Source organism: Miniopterus schreibersii (assembly GCF_964146895.1).
Source record: "Miniopterus schreibersii genome assembly, chromosome: 7".
NCBI lineage: Eukaryota > Metazoa > Chordata > Mammalia > Chiroptera > Miniopteridae > Miniopterus > Miniopterus schreibersii.
In genome coordinates, this window is record NC_138108.1 from 58988086 (window position 1) to 59011125 (window position 23040).

At 33.4% G+C, this 23040-nt stretch overlaps 1 protein-coding gene across 8 annotated transcripts in view; it reads right to left on the bottom strand.

Annotated features, from left to right (window-relative positions):
- MBD5 (methyl-CpG binding domain protein 5) overlaps window positions 1-23040 on the bottom strand; it is a 322424-nt gene that overhangs the window by 238240 nt on the left and 61144 nt on the right. The gene's annotated exons all lie outside the window — the stretch shown is intronic.

Below are 23040 nucleotides of genomic sequence, written 5' to 3' on the forward strand. Positions count from 1 at the left end.
AACATTCCTAGTATGTCCCTTGGGGGAGCAGAGGAGGAGCAGTACTAGCCACATTAAAAAAAAAAAAAATAGACGTAAATATTAAATGTAGGACATAAAAATGGTAAAATCTTAAAAGAGAATTCAGGAAGATAATTTCATAATTTTGTGGGAGAGATTTCCTTTCTCAGCATGACACAAGGATCATAAAAGAAAAGACTGACATACTTGACTAAACAAAAATGTAAAACATAAATGCAGGAAAAGATATAAAACAAAATAAAAGAAATAATTTTTAAAAAGTTATAACTTACAAAAGAGACAAGTAAATATTCTGAAAATAAAAAATTCTCCTGTAAGTCAATAAGTATAAACTACCCAAGAAAAAATGAACAAAAGAAACAAATAGAAAATTCACTAAAGAAGAACATTTATAACACTAGAGATATTTTTGTACTTACTATATGCCAGGTGCAATACACACATAGTAACTGACATGAATTTCCTCATTAAGAAAAGATATAGAATTCTCACAATCTACAAAGTGGCTTCTAGGTTCACATCAATTTTATAGTAAGGTCAATTAGATTGCCAAAGGCACACAGCATGTCAGTGGTGGAGGCTGGGATTCAAGCTCTTATAAGGGCTCAGAGCCTTATCATTACTCTCTGCCAACAACAAACAATTCCCCTGATGCAGGACTATTTATTTTATGGAAATAATAATAAAGCACATAAATGTCTGTACAAGATAATAAGTGCATTCACTATTTGTAATAAATTAGAAAGAGATAATTATCAATAAGGAGTTTATTTACTAAAATACAGTATGTCCACTCCATGTAATATCATGCAGGAATTAAAAAGCGCAAGGACAATCTACATGTAATAATACGGGAAGATGTTAGCAGTATGTTGGTATATTAAAAATAAAACTTACACAACAGAATTAGTATGATCTCACTTGTATAAATTTTAAAAATTAAATACATATAATTTCATATATTTATATGTGTATAAACAGAGATATCTCTAAGTAAGATGATTATAGTCATTTTTACTTTCTATAGTTTCATATTTGTGTACTATTAGATGATTTTTAAAGTAACATACATTATTTTTGTAATTTAGAACAGGCAGTAAACATACCCCCGTTTTGGTCCTGGCTGGGTGGCACAGTTGGCTGGAGTGTTGTGCTGTAAACCAAGAGGCTGGAGGGTTTGACTCCTGTCAGGGCACAAACCTAGACTGCAGGTTCCATCTCCTGCCCGGGCGTGTACGGGAGGGAACCAACAGATGTTTCTCTCCCTCCCCCTCTCTCCAGAAATTAATGGAAACATATCCTTGGGTGCGGATTAAATTTTAAAAATCCCCATTTTGGGGGGAAAAAGAGAAAACTACATGAATCAAATCAGTTCCTATGGAAGATCCAAGCTTTTATACACTGGCCAAATGTTCCCTGCCATAGGTATACATAGGTATTACATAGCTGTTACACAGGTATTAGTTTTAATTTATGTCGGAAATTCTTAATATTATTCCTAAGGATAGCAGGTGGTAACTAATTTATTCTTACCTCTAGACCATTAACCAACAATTTCACAGCTTGCTAAGGGGTTATCTGGAGTTCTCAGACAGTATTTAAACCAACCACCTTCCTTACCGGTTTTCTCTAAAAATTATATTAAGCTATTTTTTGTATAGAGTACTTTTAAAAAGTAGTTGACCAATATGCATTAAAAAATTTAAAATTTCAACTCTCTTTGATCTAGCTATTATATTTTTATTCAAAGGAAATTGTGCCCAAATATTTATTTCACCCATGTCATCAGAGCACTAGCATAATAAAAAATTTAAATCAACAGGAGGAAGCTATTTAAGTAAGACATGGAGCGACTACGTAATATTATATAGCCACATGAAATCATAGTGCAGAAAAAAATTAAATAACCTGGAAAGATGCCCACAATATATTGTTAATAAAAAAATTTCAAGTAACAAAATGGCATATACAATAGATCTCATTTAAAATATGAAAATCCCACCCAGGCCAGGTAGTTCAGTGGGTTAGAGCGTCCTCCCCATATGCCAAGGTTGCCGGTTCAATCTCTGGTCAGGCACATACGAGAAGCAACCAATGGATGATCAATAAGATGAAAAACAAATTGATGTTTCTCCCCCCATCGCCCCTCCAATCAATCAATAAGTAAAATAAATAAAAAATAAAAGTCCCTCAAGAGAAAGATGCAGGATAAACATAAAATGATTACCTCTGTATGTGTAATTACATATGATTTTTTTTCTCCTTCTGTATTTTCTACATTAAAAAAATTTACTTTGTAATAACAAAATTAATTTAAAAAACAGAAAGGGATCAATATTGTATGCTGTGTTATGTTTATCATATGCTATATAGTCATCTGCAGATTATTCACAGAGAGAGGAAAAATGGGGTACAAAAGCAAAGAGATGGGCACATCATTATTAACCCAGTTCCACCATACTGCCCTACTCTTCCTACCAGCCCCTTCCACGCTGAAAAATAGCTGTTCACATCAGAGTATGGTGAATTGAGGCTACTCACATTCTTCTGAAACGTCCTTCTATGCATGTCATTTTAAGCTCCTCTATCCTCTTAACAAAAACTGGGGATGTCAACATTTTAACTAGAGATTTAAAGCTGTTAAGAGTAAATGCCAAAAATATCAATAGTATAGGTTTGAGATTAGGTACTATAAATAAGTAAATTTCCACAGGTAAGATTCCCAGTGGATGAAATGCAATGCACCTGCCATTACCTAGGAGTTCAACTTTATGTGTAAAAAGAAAGCATCAATCATGAGATCTTTGAATGAATTATTATAAGAAAGAAGAATCTGCAAGTCATACTGCCTATTTTCTCAGCTCCAACCTCACATTAAGTGTTAAAGAGAATTTGTGTGATAAAATGAGCAAGCTTTTTAGTTAGATAGTGAACAGCTGCAGATACCACAAAATAAAGGCAGCATAGCCAACTCACTCTATGCTAGAGTAGACTGTTACAAGCAGTGGTTGTTACCTACATATCTGGTATAATGAAATTTTTAGATTACCAAACAGACCCAAACACTTAAAGGACCAGACAGATGCCTGAGTTTTAGAGCTAGTTAGTGGCAGAACTAGGCCTCCTTGGATTTCTGAATCTGATTGAAACGCTGTTTTTCCAAGTTCAGCACTACACCAGACCAAATGAGACTGACAAGCCATAAACAGAGGATCATGGGAATTAGACTCAATGATAAGCATTTAAAAATTGTAAATTTTTTAAGAGGTGAAACTGTACATTAGACTCTATTTTTTATTAAGTATTAGAAACCATGAACTGCAAAAAGACTCATAATAATTCCTCAAGCTTATTTTATTTTGCAATGTGTGAAAAATTCATAAAGACATTCATTTTGCACCAAGTAGAAAGTATTTGGTACAAAGATTAGGCCAATTTAGGGTAACATTTCAAGAAAAGCTAGTAATGGTATAGTTTTTTTAAAGAAGAAAAGAACATTTTAGTTTAGGGTATTTACAAAAGAGCAGAACCTCTAATAAAAAATAACATGCTGAGGAGATTCCTTGGGGAATAGGATTTCAGTAGAGACAATAAAGGTTTTCACAAATGCATATGTGTACACACACATACACACAAAATTTCTTATATAGGCTGAGAAAAATCATGAACAAAAAGAAACAGAGAATTATTGCAAAGGAGATATAGTTGTAGGTATAGAATAGCTAAATTTAAATTTTATGATGTTACAGATCAAAGTTACAATAATGTATTTCAATTTTCCAACTTTTTTGAAAAATTTTAAACTTAATGATAGGTCCATAGTACCCCTCACAGAATACACAATTATCTTTTACCCAATTTCATGGGTATTTGCTTGTGTATGTACTTGCATATCTGTGTGTGTACATATATATACACATATGCATTTATATATACACGCACACATATAAACACACACTTTTTTGGTGAACCATTTGATAGTTGCACATAATGATATTCTCTACACAACTGTGATAAGTATCATATCCTGACATTTAACATTGATATTTAATATAATTTTCAATGCATAATAGCATTTTTACTTTTGACCCCAAAGTACCCTTAACCTTTTTGCTGTTTGTTTTTAAAATTAAGATCCAATTAATCTTCATTCTCCTTTCATTTAGAACAATTCTCCAGTCTTGTTTAGTTTTTCACATATTCCTCATGATTAGATTTGAGTTAAACATCATTGGCAGGACCATAACAAAACTGGCATCAATTCTTTCTGAAATGCATCATCTTAGGAGGCACATGATGCCCTTTATTGGTGTTGTGAAGTTTAATCATTCGTTTAAGATGGTATCTGCCAGATTTCTCTATTTTAAAGGCACCCTTTCCTTTCTAATTAATAAGTAATCTGTGAGGGATACTTTGAGAGCATGTGACTATCCTGCTTCCAAACAGTCTTTTATGTAAAAATTTTAGCATCAATTGGTGACTATTGCCTGAATCAGTTATTACTAGCGTAAATAAAAGTGATTGTCTATTTCTATTTTTTCTAAAGTTATTAGCTGGTATTCTTTTGTAAAGAAGCACTTTTCCTTCACCCCTTCTTTTTCAGGGGTGTGGACTGGTGGATTACTGTTTTTAATTCATTACGTTAGAATCCATCTCAATCATTAGTTATTTTGACAGTCCAATTTTTCCAAATTTGTTCAAATTTCTCCTTAAAGCTGGCATCTGTATCCTTTGGATACGTCTCCTCAGTTTTTGAGCCTTTCCTAAAATACATCTTAAAAACAATGATCTATTTCAAAACAGAAATCAATATTATATACAATAATAGAACCCTACTAAAAGTATTCCCTCCAAACTCTGGGGTAAAATAAGGATATTAGTTATTACCAATGTTATTTAGATAATTTCAAGTATGTTTCACAAATGCAGAACAGAAAAAAAATAATATATGAAGAGGCAAAATATTATTGTGACAAAATGGTTGTATGTTATGAAATCTAAATGAATCAGTGCAGAAAGAAAAACTAATGTGTTCAATAAACTTTGCAGATATAAGTTACGCATATTAAAGAAATATCACCAAGTAAATAACTAGCTAGAAAATACAATGAAGGAAGAGATTTCATTCCAAATAACAAGGAAAAATTGCATATTTTGGAATGTAATTTAATGAGAGATGCAATGAATCTTTATGAAGACAACCATTAAACTTAATTAGGAAATTTAAACTATGACTTCATGGAAAAAACGTAATATTCTTAAATGAGTGACCATAGAATTAAAAAATGAGTTTTTTAGTTAAGAATAGTGGATTTGTTGAAACATGGTTTTATCTACTTATGAAATACTATTTAAATAACATAAAGATATATGTATATATTTTTAAATTATAACACTATAAGACAAAGACAAGAAAGAAGACAACAAAAGAAGCCAATGCAATTTTTGAAACTGGAAAATGGATTGAATAAAGATAACCTAGGGGATGAAAAATGTAAGGAAAATGGGTTGAATAAAGATAACCCAAGGGATGAAAAAGGTGGGAAGAAAAGAGGGAGCAACGAAGGGAGAGAGAGAAAACGGGATTCTATTGCAAAACCTCCTCAGAAAAGCTTACGAACTGTACTTCTGGACACAGGGTGTATTTGGACAGAGCTTTAAGTGGAAGGATTTGTTGACAATTTTTTAAAGAAGATGCCAAATTAAATGGATCTGCTTCCCTACTCTGGAGCCAGGTAACTACTCAAATATATGACTGGAGTTTAGTCTTTAAAACAGCAATTTTCAACCTTTTTCATCTCATGGCACACATAAACTAATTACTAAAATTCTGCGGCACACCAAAATATTTATGTTTTGATCTAACAAAACAAATAGGCATAATTTTAACCACATAAAAATACATGTGCCTAAGCATTAAAACTGAAAAGTTAAAATGCAAAACTGCATAAAGTTATATTAGAATATTGGCATCGTGACTTATGATTCTTAAGAATTTATTTAACGGCATGTTATCTATTTTTAATAATGCTAAGGTTTTAGAAATACAAATAAGAAAACAGAAAGTGTGTTAAATATCATCCAAAACCTCATTCCCAAGAGCTTTACTTTTAACCTTTTGAGACTGATTATGGTTATATACACATCATTGTTTTTAAAAAATTAGACTGTATATTTTAGCTTGCAATCATTTATTTCAACAAATTATCATGAGCTTCATTCAGTAGCATAAATATGTCATAGACATCTTTTAAAACTGCTACTTAGAATTTTATTAAATGGATATTTCATACTCAACTCAGCCCATTCTCTTACTGTGAGGCAATTACTTGTTACCATTATTTTAATTTTCCAGAAAGTGATGTAATGACCACTCTTGTAGCTAAATCTCTGCACATATCTTTATTTTCATAAATGTTTAGAAGTGAAATTTATATCACAAATATAAATATTTTAATAACTTGGATACACATTGTCAAAATGCTTGGCATAGGAGTAATAGCAATTAACATTTTTGCCAGTAAGAGATACGAAGGTATCTGGATTATTGAATGCTTGAAATTTGGGGGTTTTAAAATCTGTTTCTTTCCCCCTTCCCTCCTTCCTCCCTGCCTCCCTCCTTCCCTTTTCTAATTTGATATAAAAATGGTATTGTACAGGTGCTTCCATCAGTACTTCTTGAATTACTAATGACTTTAAATATTTGTGTTTCAAATACTTAAATATTATGTTTTTTGTGTAGTTGTGGGTTCAATCCCTGGTTGGGATCTGTACGGGAAGCAACCAATTGATGTTTCTCTCTCATATTGATGCTCCTCTCTCTCTCTCTGCCCCCCCTTCCTCTCTCTCTAAAATCAATAATAACATATCCTTGGTGAGGATTAAAAAAAAAAAAAAATCAACCAATATGTTAAACAGTAACTGCAATATTGCTGAAATAAGAATTAGAAAACTGAAACAGGGAATAAATTATGGCCAATGTAGTCCTGAGAGGTAAAGAGGCATGGAAAATATTGTGAAAAGATCTAACATATCTGAATTAGCACTATGGCAAAGAGAAAAGGAAGTAGAAGCTGTATGAGAAGAGCAAAACTGCAGAAAATACAAGAAAAAGAAAAGATCTCAAAAGCAAACAGAGAAAAGTTAAATTACATTCGACTGGCAGATCAATAATTAAATTTTGAAAGAAATAGTAGAAGCCTGAAGACAGTGAAATCAGATCTTCAATAGACTAAAAGAAACTCACTAGCAACCTAGAATTGTATATTCACCAAAATTATTCTAACAAGGAGAGTGAAATAAGGTCATTTAGAGGTAAAAATTAAGAGGATTTATTACTCTTGTATCCTCACTGAACCTACTTTCAAGCAAAAGGAAAATAATAACATATGCAAGATGTGAAATGCCAGAAAAATGATAGGGGGGGAAAGGGGATGAATGTAAACAATATTACCATTATAAAGCAATGATATTTATTTCTTACAGAATTAAAAATGATAAATACATAATATATATATGCATATGTACAAATCAGGAAAAGGTGAGCAGAGTTAAAATGTTCTGTTCTAAGGTCTTTTTTGTTTGGGCGGTTAGTATAGATATGTGCATAATTTGAAACGTAAACATGGTAACATTTCTATGGTAACCAACTAAAAATAGTATGATTTCTAAACTAGTAGAACAACAACAATGAGCAAAAAATACATAAGAGTAAAAAAAGGCAATTAAGGGAAGAAAAAGAAACAAAAAATGGTGGTTAAATAAAAACACAAAATAAAATGGTAGATATCAAGCCAAATATATCAGTAATTACAATAAATGTACTGTATGATCCAATTAAAGATAAAAATTGTCAGGATGGATTAAAAAATGTTTTAGCTATATTGTTCTTTTTCTTTTCAAAAGATACCTATGTAACCTAATAGTACAAAGTGGAAAATATTAATGGCAAGTATTATAAAAATTATATTAAAATTAGCCAAAATGTACTCAGGTAAAAAGCATTACTAGAAATAAAGAGGATAATTTTTAAATAATAAGCTTAATTCTGTAGGAGGACATAACAATATCCAATTTATATGCAACTAATAACATAACCTAGAAATGCATAAAGCAAAACTTGACAAGTAGGCCCTTGCTGGTGTGGCTCAGTTGGTTGGGCGTTCTCCCCTGCACCGAAAATTGCTGGTTCAGTTCCCACTCAGGGCACATGCCTGGGTTGCAGGCCCCATCCTTGGTAGGGAGTATGCAGGAGGTAGCTGATCAATGGTTCTCTCTCATCAATGTTTCTCTCTCTCTCTCCCTCTTCCTTCCTTTCTCTCTAAAAATCAATTGAAAAATCTTTAAAAAAAAAACTTGAAAAGTAGAACTAAACATTATAAAATAGGAAATTTTTAATATAGCTTAGTAATTGAAAGGTCAAGAAGACAATGTCATAAGGATACAGAAGATCTGAACACATATATAAAATGGCACCAACAGTTGTAGAATACACATTTTCAAGCAATTTCCAAAACAGAACATTTCAGCCCTGGCTGGGTAGGTCAGTTGGTTAGAGCAACATCCCAATATGCCAAGGCTGTGGGCTCAATCTCTGGTCAGGGTGCATACAAGAGGCAACCAATGAATACATAAATAAGTAGAACAACAAATTGATGTCTATCTGTGTGTCTGTCTGTCTCTCCCCCCCTTCCTCTTTCTCTTTAAAAATCAATAAAGTAAAAAAAAAAAAAAGTAGAACATTTCAAAAGCCTGATCATATACTAGGCCACAAATGCAGGTTCAGCAACTTTTAAATAATTCATATATATACCACATTCTCTAACAGTAACAAGGTTAATATAGACTAATTACAAAAATGTAACTAGAATAACCGAATTGCTTTGAAAATAAGCATATTTCTGAATAACCTAAAATGGGAATTAGAACTAAATATTTATAACTAAGTGACAATCAAAATATGATACAAAAACTTGTGTTATATAGCAAAATCAGTAATTGAGTATTTTATAGCCTTAAATGCCTAGAGGATAAGAAATAAAAACAGAAATTAAAGAGATAGAAAACAAAATAAAGGTGACAGCAAAGCTAAAAGTTGATCTCTAAAAAGCCTAATAAAGATACAAGCATTTGGAGATTTAGCAAAAGGGTAGTAAGGAAGGAAGGAAGGAAAAAAGGGAGAGAAGAAGGAATGAGTGAAAGAGAAGGAGGAATAGTAGTATGCAGAAATAGTTAATATCAAAAAGTATGTAACTATAGATGTTGCACTAAAATAAGAGGATATTAAAACAACTTTATGTCAATCCATTTGGAAACAGATAAAATGGGCAAGTTTCTAGAAAAATATAGCTTACTGACACAAATTCAAGATTAAATAGAAAAGCCTGAACAATACTCTTAAAGAAATTGAATTAACAGTAAAAATCTTATCACAAATTAAATTCCAGACCCATGTGTACAGTCTAGGGTATTATATAACCTCTATGATACTTAGCTTATTTATTTATAAAATAGATACTATAATACCTCATTATATTATATCATAAGTATTATACTATCTCACAAGTGGTTAACTTGAGGATTATATTTAAAAAGTACATGAAGGCAATCTTTGAACTCTAAAATAAAAACTATAAATATTATTCACCCAATTTTAGATTTCAGTCAAAAAGAGACACATTCCAAAGAATCCACCAAAAAGTCAAGTTTTCACCCTAAGGCAAATAAATCTTATGTTGCTGCAACCTCCACTAAATGACCAAGGACACTTCTATTGGAAGAAAACTGGCCACACAGAAAAAACAAAACAAAAAAACAACTGCAAATTAAGAATGCTAAAAAAGTTTTAAACTCATACTTTAATAAAGTCAACATGATGTGTCAAACCCTTACTGACAAAGTTATAAATATAATTTAAATAAAAACTATATTTTGTTTAGGGCAGGAGGTTAAAGATCCAAAGGGACAAAAATATTGTAGGATGGGACAAAGAAGCATAACAAAGACACTGTTATGCTTCCTCCTGAAGCACAATTTCCTATGAATGTGTGTTTCATAAAATACCTGTAAATATATTCATATTCATAAAATACCTGTAAATATATTCATATTCATATTCATTTTTTCATTTATGCATTCATTCAGCAAAGATGTTAGTGCCTACCAAGATCAGCTGTTGAGATACAAAGATAAAAACCAATGAAGATTACAATTTTATAGTCCACCAAGGAAGAGATAAAGACAAGTACCTGAGTATGCACAGGGTGCTACAAATGTTTACAGAAGAGGTGCATCTAATGCAAAATAAATGGATAAGAGAATGTCACCAGAAAGGAAGACTTCCAAGCTGTATATTAAAGAAGATATTAGAGTTAGCTAGGAGAAGGGGAAGAGTTGGATGGCCATTCCAGGAGAAGGAAACTCAATTCTTCATACTCGCTACAACTTCATCATGCACATATATGTTATACTGTATCGGTCATGCATGGTGCCTGCCATAAACATCATTTCATAAGGAGTAGGATTTTAAATTTACTATTGAATAATGCTAAAGATGAGTTTGGGGGTGTTTTTTGTTTTGTGTTTTTTGGTTAATCCTCATTGAGGATATTTTTTCCATTGAGTTTTAGAGAGAGTGGAAGGGAAGGAGGAAGGAGAGAGAGAGAAACTTTAATGTGAGAGAGACACATTGATTGGTTGCCTACTGCACGCACCCCTACCAGAGCCAGGGGATTAAACTGCAACCCCCGGTACATGCTTTTGACTGGAATCAAACCTATGACCATTTGGTGCTCGAGCTGATGCTCTAACAACTGAGCCACACCACCAGGGCTTGAAGATGAGTTTTAATATGAGTTCATATATTTTAAATTATTCTCTAACTTTGGCAAGATACCTTAAATTTATTTTCAAATCAAACTTCAGAGATCTATGTTTGACTAAAAACAATGAAAATTTAAAAATCATGACTATCTTGTTTCCATTTTTTATGCAATGGCATAGCTAGAAACTACAAGAAAGAAAACGGGATCTATGATGGGATGGGAAAGTTGGGCAAATACCTGCTCCAGAATAAAGAAAGGGCACTTCACTGAACTGTCTGGCTTTTTTCTCCAAAGTAATTCCATGTACTAACTTGCCACGTTAGAATGTAGCATGTATCAAAACATCAATAGGTTGTGTGGCTTCCTGACAAGGTTCCCTGAACTAAAGGCCATTGTCCTGGCTCTCCTTCCAGCAGTGACTGGCTTTTGGGAGTGTTTCTTATACCACTACTTCTACCTTGACTCTTCTATGACTCCAGTAATATTTACCCATGAACCACTACATTAATGTTAAAGAATTTTTAGGGCTACAATGTTTTCAATTATATTACATTTTTATCTCTGTAAAAAATGCAACCCCACATTTAAGGAACTATGTTATTCTAAAGAGGAAAAAGTCACTGATGGAAAGCAAAATAATAGAAAGATCAAGCAGTAAGTAGTAACAGAGCTGGGGTTATACTTGGCTTTGGTACAATAAAGAAAACTATAATACAAATAGATAATGTACATTTTCTTTTCTTTAAGGTGTTTACATGGATATGTGAGGAATTTAACCTAAGGCAACAATTTGACTTCTCACAGAATGCTATATTTTCTTACAGGCAACTTCTATTCTGATTAAATTTTTCCATCTATCTTTTCTTGGTGAGTTTGAATGTTCTGGTTTTGTGCACCATGATAAATTATACTTTTTGTAGTTTCTTTTGTATACTTTTTTTGGTCTTAACAAAGACCATAAAAAATTCTGACTTAATAACAAACTGACTGTGAGTTCTCAGTAGGTTAATGTCCTTCTCTCATAAGTCTTACTGCTCCTGCAAATGTCCTATAGAAATAATCCAGATTTATATATACATCTTGCTGAAGAAAACGAGCAATTTAATTCTGATCACTCACATAAATATTAAATTAGAATCAAAATAATATTCAACTTTGAAGTGTTACAGAAAAACTACACATACTGATAGTAAACTAAGAAAATCACAGTATGTGAAGTTGGGCAGACCCGGCCTAGAATCTTATTTATTGTCACCACTATATCACAGTTGAGTAACAGAAAAGCTACTTCATTTCTTACAGCCTTTTGCTTTCTTCTCTGTAAAACAGAAAGAATAACAGGCAATCTTCTTAGTTGTTGTAAGGATTAAATGAAATAACAAATGCACAGAATCTGGCAAAAAGTCTTTTAGGTCAGTGACTTTCTGAGATTTGGCTGAAGCAGGTGAAAGTGATATCCTGCCTAACTTTGTGCCCAGTTCAATCTTGTTTCTACAACATTTCTGAGGCAGGAGAAGGGAGGACAAGATGGATTAGAACAGCAAACTGGACATCAAGAATAGATATATAACTTGCCAAGTCGGTGTGGCTCAGTGGTTGAGCGCCGACCTATGCACCAAGAAGTCGCTGGTTCAATTCCCGACCAGGGCACATGCATGGTTTTTGGGCTCGATCCCCAGCCAGGAGTGCGCAGAAGGCAGCCTATTGATGTTCAATCTTATCGATGTTTCTCTCTCTTCCTTTCCCTTCCTCTCTCTCTAAAAAATTAACAAAAACATATTTTTAAAAAATAAGGATACATAATTAAAAAAAATATTTCCTTCCAATTAAATTCAGAACTTCCTGGGTCATTTAAAATCAGAGGACTGAGAGGATGGTTAAGATACCTAAGTGAAACATGAAAGGGCCTAGTTTTGGGTTTATGGCTTTGTATTATGTATGTATGTACATTCAATATACTTGTGTATGCATATACATGCATGTATGTGCACACATATACATCTTGCACAAAAACATATAGAAAATGAATTCTATGCATGAGAAAATCAGGGCCAATCAAAGAAAAACAAACAGAAATGTAATGAGTTGTAGTTTTAACTTTAACATCTATTTTTACTGTAAGAACACAATGTTTTTAAAGTTTAATATTCTGTTTATATTATAGCTGAGGCTAGTACAGAGTGTAGTGTTAAAAAAAAATGAGGTTAGAAAAACCCCCTAAACTATCCTACCTAGCTAGTAAAGATGATAAAGTAGTGCCGAAGTTCCTTTACTTAAAATCACATAAAGTCCTGAAAGAATGTTCATTTAATTCCATTTATTTATATGTCTAAAGTGACAACATATAAGCAGTAGTTATAGTTTTATCAGTTTTAATTAAAAATCTTTGTTGAATTCCAATGGAATCATATGCTTTTTCTTAGTATCACTTCTAGCCTTCTTTCTGCTTTTGCAAATATTGTAGGGGATGGGGCAACTAACATTTATAAAATACTTCAAATGTAATATCAAAGACATCCTGAACGAATAACAGGCAAGCTATTAAGGACAATTATGACTGCTACTGGTGCAGTGGAACATACGTTGTACTTATTTTATGAACATTTTTAAATGAGGAGTGTGTAAGATTATTCTTTTCAAAGATACTAATCAATCAATCCCCTCTCACATTCTCTTCTTATAATGTCAGTGACACTCCTCCAACTGACAGGTAGGTTCTATGTTCCCCTCTCTTGAACATGGGCAGGGCTATGACTGCTCCAACAAATATAGAGTATGGTAAAGATGGTGTCACGTGATTTCTAAGGCTATGTCATAAAAAGATACAGCTTACATCTAATTTTCTTCTAGAGACACTTACTCTTGGGTCCTGGTCACCATGCTCTATGGAAGCTCAAATTAGCCCATGAGGAGAGAACATACAGAGAGGTTTTTTCAGAGAAGACTTAAGCTCCTCTTCCCACCAATAGCCAGAATCAAATGCTAGACAGATGAACCAACAATGCTGCAGATGATTTGAGCCCTCACAACCTTCCAGTTCTCAAGTTGAGATCCCAAACATCATGGAACTCAGACCAACCATCCTTGCTGCAACCTGTCTGAAATCCTGATCCAGAATCTGTGGGTATAATAAACGGCTGTTCCATTCCATTAATTTTGGGTAATTTGTTATGCAGTATTAGATAACTGGAATAAGCTGCTTCTATACATGCAAGTTTGAGACGTGATATTTGAGGACTATATGTAGGGGTTTGTACTTGTGGGAAAATCTGAGCATATATCTGACAGTGGAGGTGGGGAAGACAAGGGTAGGTTAACATCCAACCTAATTTTCCCTGTCTCCATAAGGCTCTTTACTTTCTCTTGCCTTAAGAACATTCTACTCTATTCCCTCAGCCTTAACATTCATTGTCTCAGTGACTGAACACTCACTCTGACCTTCACTTGGCAAATTCCTACTCTTCTTAAAGGTCTCACACAAAACGTCACATTCTCCCAGAAGACTCATCTAACTGCTAATGAATGAGTTTGGGTGCTCTCTCTATCAGATTATAGTGAATTTATCACACTACATTCTAGTTGTTTAATTATCTGTCCACCCCACTAGTCTGCAAGCTCCTTGAGGGCATGGACTTTCTTATTCACCAATGCATGCCTAGCATCAAATAATGCTGATGACCAATAAATATCATTTGAAGAATGAGTGTATGAGTGCATCAATGCTCTTTTCCACCTCTCCCCTGCCATAAAGCACATAAGTTGAAAGACCTTGGAAAATTGGAGAAAGTGAATATTCAGAAATTATAGATTGGACAGGAATGAACAAAAATACACATAACTTAGCAACTTTACAATGACGCTTTCCTAATTCAGAGCACCCAAAATATGCCAAAGGCATCAGGTCTGATGAATTTCAGAGCTAAACAGTCTCCATTCTAGTTTCAGAAAATTTGGCAAATCAGACACAGTTCTCACTGTTTTACCTTTCTCTCCTGACACTCTCTTACTTACTCCTGTTATCCTAGTCTGTAGAGCCTCATGATAACCTCCTGATATCCCAAATCTCCTAATTTATCCAGATTTTCCATTACAGTACCTCATACGTAGTATTACACACCTTTCACAATCAAACTCCAGGAAAGAGTGGTGGCATCAACTGTTTCCTTTTCTCTACCTTTTACTTACTACCAAATTATAGCAACTAGGCTTCCATGACCATTAATTCAGGTCATAATTCATATTCATATTGGCAAAACCAATGACGTTTTTTGATCTTTACTTTTCATAGTCTCAGCAATTTTTTACTCAGCTCATTCCTTGAATTTTTTCTTTCTTTGGCTTGGAGACACCAGGTAATTTCCCTCCTGTCTCACTGATTATTAGCCTCCTTTGTATTCATTCTCTGGCTAACCCTAATCAGTGGTTCTCAACATTGGCTGTACATGAGAATCACCAGGGAGCTTTTGAAACATGGGATATCTTAGGACACACTAAAACCATTTAAGTGTGGAGCCCAGGTACCATATTTTTAAGAAGCTCAGATTTAGATGCCTGGTGAAAGTTAAGAAACTCTGACTCAAATGTTGTTTGCAGGGCTCTAACACAGGCTTTCTTCCCTTCTCATAGTATGTATTCCTCCCTATACGAACTCACTCTTGTGACTTCAGTTAGGATCTGTGTGCTGATAAATCTCTTAACAAATGAAGATCTCTCCTCTGATCTCAGTCCTATGCATTTAACTCTTTTGTTAGGATATAAACACTTTGATATGTCCCAAACTTAGCCAATCACATCCCCCATATAACCCACTCCTCTTATAACTGATCACCCATGGACTACTAAAATCCAACAATTATACCTCTTAAATATCTCCTCATTCTATTTTTTCCATTCCCATTCCTATAAGTCCCCATAATTGCTTAACTGGACTGATGCTAGTGGTTCGTATCTGGCCTCCCACCTGCAATCTTGCTCTCCTCCAATCCATACTCTTCACGACCAGAATTTTTCTAAAATGAAAATTTTATTACATTACTCTACTCACATTATTCAAACTTCATCATGCTTTAAATCTTCCAGTGGCTTATTGGCGACAGAATAATTTCTAAATACCTTAACACAGCTTATAAAATTCACTGTGCTCCTACCTGCCTTCCCCCCACAATTCACTGTTCAAGTACTATACTTTCAGTTCTTAGAAGGGCCATCCTTCTCTGTCCCCTAGGCACTGGTATGAGATTACTTCTACTTGAAATAATCTTCCGATATCTTTCCTGGTCTAGCTAACTACTACTTATTTTCCAGGTCTCAATTTAAATGCCATGGCTTCTGAATTGTCCAAGCTGTGGTAAAAGACAAGTGGTGTAGCTGTTGCTACATAATCAAATGTAGCTACTCTGCATTTTCTAGCACGCCTTCCAGTTAGGTTGGGGAAATAAGGCTGATTTCCCACAAGATGTGAAAGAAAAAGATACAGTCAACTTACAGGACTGGTCCTTAAACATGTCCAATGGGATTCATCAGCTCTCCCTTCCCCTGTCATAAAAATGGAAGAAGCCACATGTTTATGCAAGATGGGAGGGTTGCATGATACAAATTGGGAATTACTTAAGTGAAAAACAAATTCCTTGTCTGATAAATTAAGAAGATTTCTGGTTTAATTTGTTACCAAGCTTAGCCTAGTCTACCCTTACTAATAACAAACAGGACTTCAGCTATATACTCCCATAGGACCCTTTTATTACTTAACACAGTATTTTGTTTGTCTGCTTGTCTTCCCTGATAAGGCTATTGACATTTTAAGAAAAGTTTTGTACTTCTTTTGCTCATTGCCTTGTCCCTAGACTCTAGCATTGTGCTTGAATCATAGAAGGCATTGAGAAAATATCTGCTTCATGAATGAATGAATCAATATAATCTACTTTGTTTAGTAGAATACTGTTTGTAACACCACTTTGAATTTATAAATACTGTAATACTATACACCATATACTTCATCTACCAGTATTTTGTTTGCCTTTTTTTTTAGTTAAAAACAGAGGATTAAATTTTATATGGTTTTATTTTTTTCACTTAACATAAGGATGTACATTTGTTAGTATAAATTCATAGCAAACATCATTTACAATGAGTACGTAATATTTCTATATATATAAATACTGTCATGTACCCAAACACGTCCTGCTCTTAGAAGCTTAGGTGGTTCCCTGCAAACAATTTTAGACACTAGGTAGTTTCTATCTATCCTTATTCAACTAACATTTTGAATCATTTCTCCCATATTTCACTTTCTTTTTAATATGATTTTATTGATTTTTAGAGAGAGAGAAAGGGAGAGGGATGGAGATAGAAACATCGATGAGAGAAATATTGATCAGCTGCCCCCTGCACGCACCCTACTGAGGATCGAGCCCGAAACCCGAGCATGTGCCCTCACTGGGAATCAAGAGTGACCTCTTGGTTCATGGGTCGACGGTCAACCACTGAGACATACCGGCTGGGCTCATTTTATTTTATACTGTAGTTTCCCCAAAAGCTATAATTTTGTCTTAAAATTCTTATACCCCAGGTATGCCTTGCGAGATGCCTTGAACTGTATAAACATTGATAATATGTATTAAGTTTCAAACAATGAAAAAATTGAAGCTATCAATTCAAAAACATATCGTACTTCTAGATATTGTGTAAATAAGACATGAATAAACAAAATACAAACCCAATTATACTACAATTAAGAGGCACATAAAAAATAAAGGCATAGCACAGACTTTGATAATTCTCTTGCTCCTTCCTGCCCAATTCGCCAAAGATAACAGAAATTTTGATCCTAAGAACAATGAGAACCAAGGGAAGCACATGGCTTGGGGTCAGGCGATCCAAGTTCAAGTTATGGCCACTTCATTTAGTAGCTGTGTGGCCTTAAGCAAAATCTCTGTATTTCTATTATTTTTGAAATGAGAGAAAGGTGTCTCTTTTCAAGAGAGGGTTTCTCAATCTAACACTGTTGACATTTTGGACTGGATAATTCTTTGTGGTCGGTGGCTGTCTTATGTACCACAGGATGTTTAGCAGTATCCTCTACGCAACCAGATCCCCTCAGGTGAGAACAATCAAATACATCTCCAGTCCTGGCCAGGTGACCAGTTAGTTGGAGCGTCCACCCATATATCAAAAGGTTGTGGGCTTGATTACCTGTCAGGGCACAAACATAGGTTGTGGTTTCAGTCCCTGGTTAGGCACATGCAGGAGGCAACCTACTGATGTTTCTTGCATCAGTGCTTCTCTCTCTTTCTCTCTCTCCCCACCCCACTTCCCTTCCTCTCTCTCTCTAAAAATTAATAAAAACATATCCTTGGGTGAGGATTAAAAAAAAAAAATCTTCAAACATTGCCAAATGTGCCCAGAGGGGCAAAATCACCCTAAGTTGAGAACGACTGCTCTAAGATAACTGAGAATAATACTTTATAACTCTACAGCTTTGTCTTTTCAGCAATTTATCCCCCCAGATTTTTCAGAACTCCTAACAAATTACCAAGCTAAAGGTTTATAGGCTGCAGCATTTCCTTTTCCTTTTCTTTGATTTCCTTTCCCTCCTCTGCTCTGTTGTACAGTAGTCCCCCCTTATCTGTGGTCTCATTTTCTAAGGTTTCAATTATCCAGTGAACCATGGTCCAAAAATCCTGAATGATAAATTCAAGTAATAAACAATTCAAATGTTTTAAATTGTGCACCAACCTAAGTAGTGTGATAGAATCTAATGCTGTTGTGCTCTGTCTTGCCCAGGACCTGAATCCGCCCTTTGTCCAGCACGTGTCCAGGCTGTATGTGCCACCCACCCATTAGTCACTCAGCAGCCATCCTGGTTATCAGATCCTCTGTCACAGTATCAACTGTGCTTGTGCTCAAGTAACCCTTATTTTACTTAATAATGGCTCCAAAGCACACGAGTAGTGATGCTGGCAATTTGGATACGCTAAAGAGAAGCTGTAAAGTGTTTCCTTTAAGTAAAAAGGTGAAAGTGCTTACCTTAATAAGAAAGAGAAAAAAATTGTTGAGTTTGCAAAGATCTATAGTAAAAACAAATCTTCTGTGAAACTGCCTAATTGATAAATAAAACTTTATCATAGATATGTATATATAGGAAAAAACAGTACATATAGGGTTTGGTACTACCCATGGTTTCAACCATAAGGGAAAACTAGTGTAATTTTCTTAAATAGTCAAAAGCATATCAAAGAAAGAAAGAAAATAGAAAAGTGTAAATGTTAAACTGATTATATGATTTGTCCTAGAGTAATTAAAAACTGATAATATTACTCTCTTAACTCTTACCAGTATGTCAATTACTTTTTCTATATTCTCTTTTAAGAAGAATAGGGTACCTTAATTCCCCTTCTCTCACACATAAGACCATTTAAAATGGCTTGATAGCTCAGAGATCCCAATTAACATTTAACATTGCTAGCACTGAACACTGGAAACTGCTTATTCAGTCAGAACATTTTTTTTTTTTTTTCAAGTCTGTTGAAGTTACAGAGAAGACTCCAAAAAGGTATTAAGAAGACTATCAAAACTCACTGTAATGAAATTAATTTAAAAATAAGTATAATTATGCATGCAGACATGTATTGTTCACAATAAGTAATTTGTATTTATAGTATACCACATACTCTCAAAACAGTTTATAAATGTTAAATCTGTAATTAAATGTCCCCACCTTTTGTAAGAAAGAAATTAAAGCATCTGAAATGAAAACTTCAAATAAAAATATCTCCTTAAAAATACACCCTACATTACTACAGCACTTTAACACTAAGTAAATTTAGAGTACTTTTTACTTAAATATAGATTGTATATGTATTAAAGGGATTAAATAATACAACCAATAATATAAAATATCACAGGTGGTCAAGTATAAATGATTTCCCAGCAATTAGATTTAATTTTGTATTCTCTTTAAGATCTAATGTAGAAATAACCCAAGGAAGTAGTTTCCATTTCTAAAACAACAGAATAAGGGAAAGTTTGTTCACTTTCAAATACTTCTTTAAAAATGTTATCTTAATATTTACTGTTTTAGGAACTTGAAAATGAACATTTCTATGACACACATTTTCCTATCTGTTAAAAAGAGTTGCTGAATCTGGAGTTCTTAATTGTTACCCAACATTTTTAAGTGATTAGGTATATGCTGGGAGTTAAGTCAACCTTTTAACTAGATTTAGTGAGCAAAGAGCAACCACTTGCCATAATTTTATTTATTCAGTTATTATTTGTACCCTGCTAGCTTTCACTAATGATTTAAGATGATTCACCTGGTCTTTTACACACTGGAGTTATGAGGCAGTACTGAGTGGTTGAAAAAGCACTGGTCTTGAATTCAGACACACCTAGGTTTGAATCCTGTCTCTGTGGCATAGAACCCAAGGACCTTTGGTCAAGTCACTTATTTTATTCTTTGAATAGCAAATTCTATACCTATTAGTTCTAATACCTGTATTTACCTGGTTTGTGGCAAGCATTCTATAAGTTATTTTTCTTCTTCTTCAAAAATGTTTAGACTTTTAGAAAATTTTCACAGTACTCTGTTCTAGATCAAGAAAGATAAGGCTTTGGCACTGTGCCTAATCGGAAGAACATTAATATCTCAAAATACCAATGCAAATACCATTCTAAACTTTTTTTTCTGAACTACTTTATACTATATACTCATACTACTAAATGTAGTCAATACTACTTAAAGGGTACATATAAAAATGACAGTGGAAATTAGTATTTCAAGACAAATACAACATAAATGGGGTTTTAAATATATTTTAAAGTCCCTGAGTAATAAACCTTCACTTTAGAGCACTAGGTTTCAAATAAAGGGCGCTGTATTGAATTTTCCTAGAGGTTTGTAAGAGACAGTAGGCTAAACTAATCCTTTGAATGCCAATACACTTTGATCAAGTTTTGTCTACACCTTACTAAAACTTTAATTACTCTTTGAAGCAGATTCAAGGAAATCCCAAAGAAATTTCTTTAGAAATTAGAAAATTTTAATTTTAAGAATACTTTTGGAAGTTGAGTCTTAAGATATTTAAGCAAACAAAATTATGCCCTCAATTCACTGAATTAGCTATATTGATTCTCAATTAGAGCTGTACGTTTTTGAAATTTCTGATATGTAAAAATTTAAAGATTATACTGCTAACAAAATCATGCACAGAAAAATGCATTTTAAATTGGTAATCTTACCAATTTATAAACAAACAAATTTGTACTGACTGATCCCCTTTTATGCCAGCTTCTATCTCAGTAGTTGAAATCTACTTAAGTCTGCTTTCAGGGGCTTCTCAGACTTCAAATTAGACTCTACCTTCCATAGTTTAAGAATTTAAATTCTCCTCCCTAGAGTAGCTAATTTTCTGCCCCAAGCCCTGTGTTTGCTGAGACCCTCATTATCTGTTACCTCTTATAGGTCTAAATCAACTTTAGTCCCTGGCTTCTCTTGGCCTGCCTCATCCTGTGCCATTGGTACCAAGAGAAGACTGTTAATCTTCTGAAAGCACTGGTTAACAGTACGTCTTCCTTCTATATTTTTCTTCTTCATAGATGCTCCCATCAACCTCCCAATCAAAGAAAATGTAAGCCACTGGCTAAATATTTTGAAAAAAGATAAAAATGTCATGTTAGGGGAAAAAAGTAAAGGACACATTTAAAGATGATAAAAAGTATTTAATACAATTCTTTAAAAACCCATTGTCATTAACAGTTTCAATTTTCAACCAAATAAATAAGGAAAATGATGGCCATGAGGAAATATTTTTAGTTGGGTATGGGGATGAGGGGATTAGATTGCTTAAGAATGGAATAAAAATGCCATTAAAAGAAATAGCAAAAACATTCTATTAATAGTAACAAGATACCCTGCATTTACATAACGGCTTTCTTCCAAGGAATTCATGGTGATGTATTTTTTTTAAGATAATTTTCTTTTTTAAAAGAAGATGAGTCAATAGAGGGTAAGCTTGAATTACTCTTAAAAGTATATGATATTCTCATATTGAAGATTAACTACTTGGTACTAAAAAAAGAGAGAATCTTTTAAAGATATTTAGAAACCTCAGATAAAGGTTTTTATCTAAGACAAAGATCTTATGCCCAAGTTTCCACTAAACGATCAATGTAACAATGATGAAACATTTATACTGAAATAATGACTTGAAAGTCAACAAACATTGTACTAAAATATTTAAATAGTTTAAAAGCTATATTTTATGAGGCAGAAAATAAGGGTAGATATTACTTTAGATCTGACGAAACTTTTATTTCTTCAGTGGCTGTTAATATAATACCTTGTGTTTATGGAATATTTTAAACACCAATTGAGTAGAATTTTGTAATCCCAATGTAAAGAAACGGCTTCTAGTTAGGCATGTCGCAGGGAGTGGGTGGCATTCTATATGACAACAGAAGCATGGAAAAAGTTAATTGCCCGATATTAATGGTGAAGCAAGGTAAAGATCTTGTTATCTGACTTCAAGTGCATTGCTTTTAAGTACTACATAAATCTGTGTTCTACCAGAATAAATTGTAAATGATTAAGTTGCAAACAGACAAAACAAGAGACTTTATATAGTATTTCTATGCTAGGTTTTTAATTTTTTGCGTGCTATCTTTATCTTGGGGAAAAATGTCTCCTGGAAGTGAAAATTTGTGAAGAATCCAAAATAGGTCTTATAAAAAATGTAAACAATGGGAAAAAAGGGGAAACTATTTCAACAAGGGAAGGCTGGAACATAAGGTCTTGACTGGGATGTTCTCTTTCTTATATTTGTAGTGAAATGTTATGTGAATATTATAAAATAAAAATATATAATATACCATGTATGGTGTCTTTTCATTTTATTTTAAAAAATTCCATTTTAACAAAGAAAGCTTGCTGACTGCCAATTATTTATGATTTAAAATCACAAATAATACTAACATGCAATAAATCCTTTCACAAAAATATTTTCCATTTGATAGTAAATATTCCCCAGTGCTTCAAAAGCCTTACTCTTTCATAATCAAAACTAATGAATCAAAAAGTGGGTTTGTAAATATGGTTATATCTTCATTTTTGAAACTAAGATTCACTAACATTTTATAGAGCAGAAATATTGGTTAATAAGATCAGAGAGAGAACACAAATTTACACATTTGACTTTTA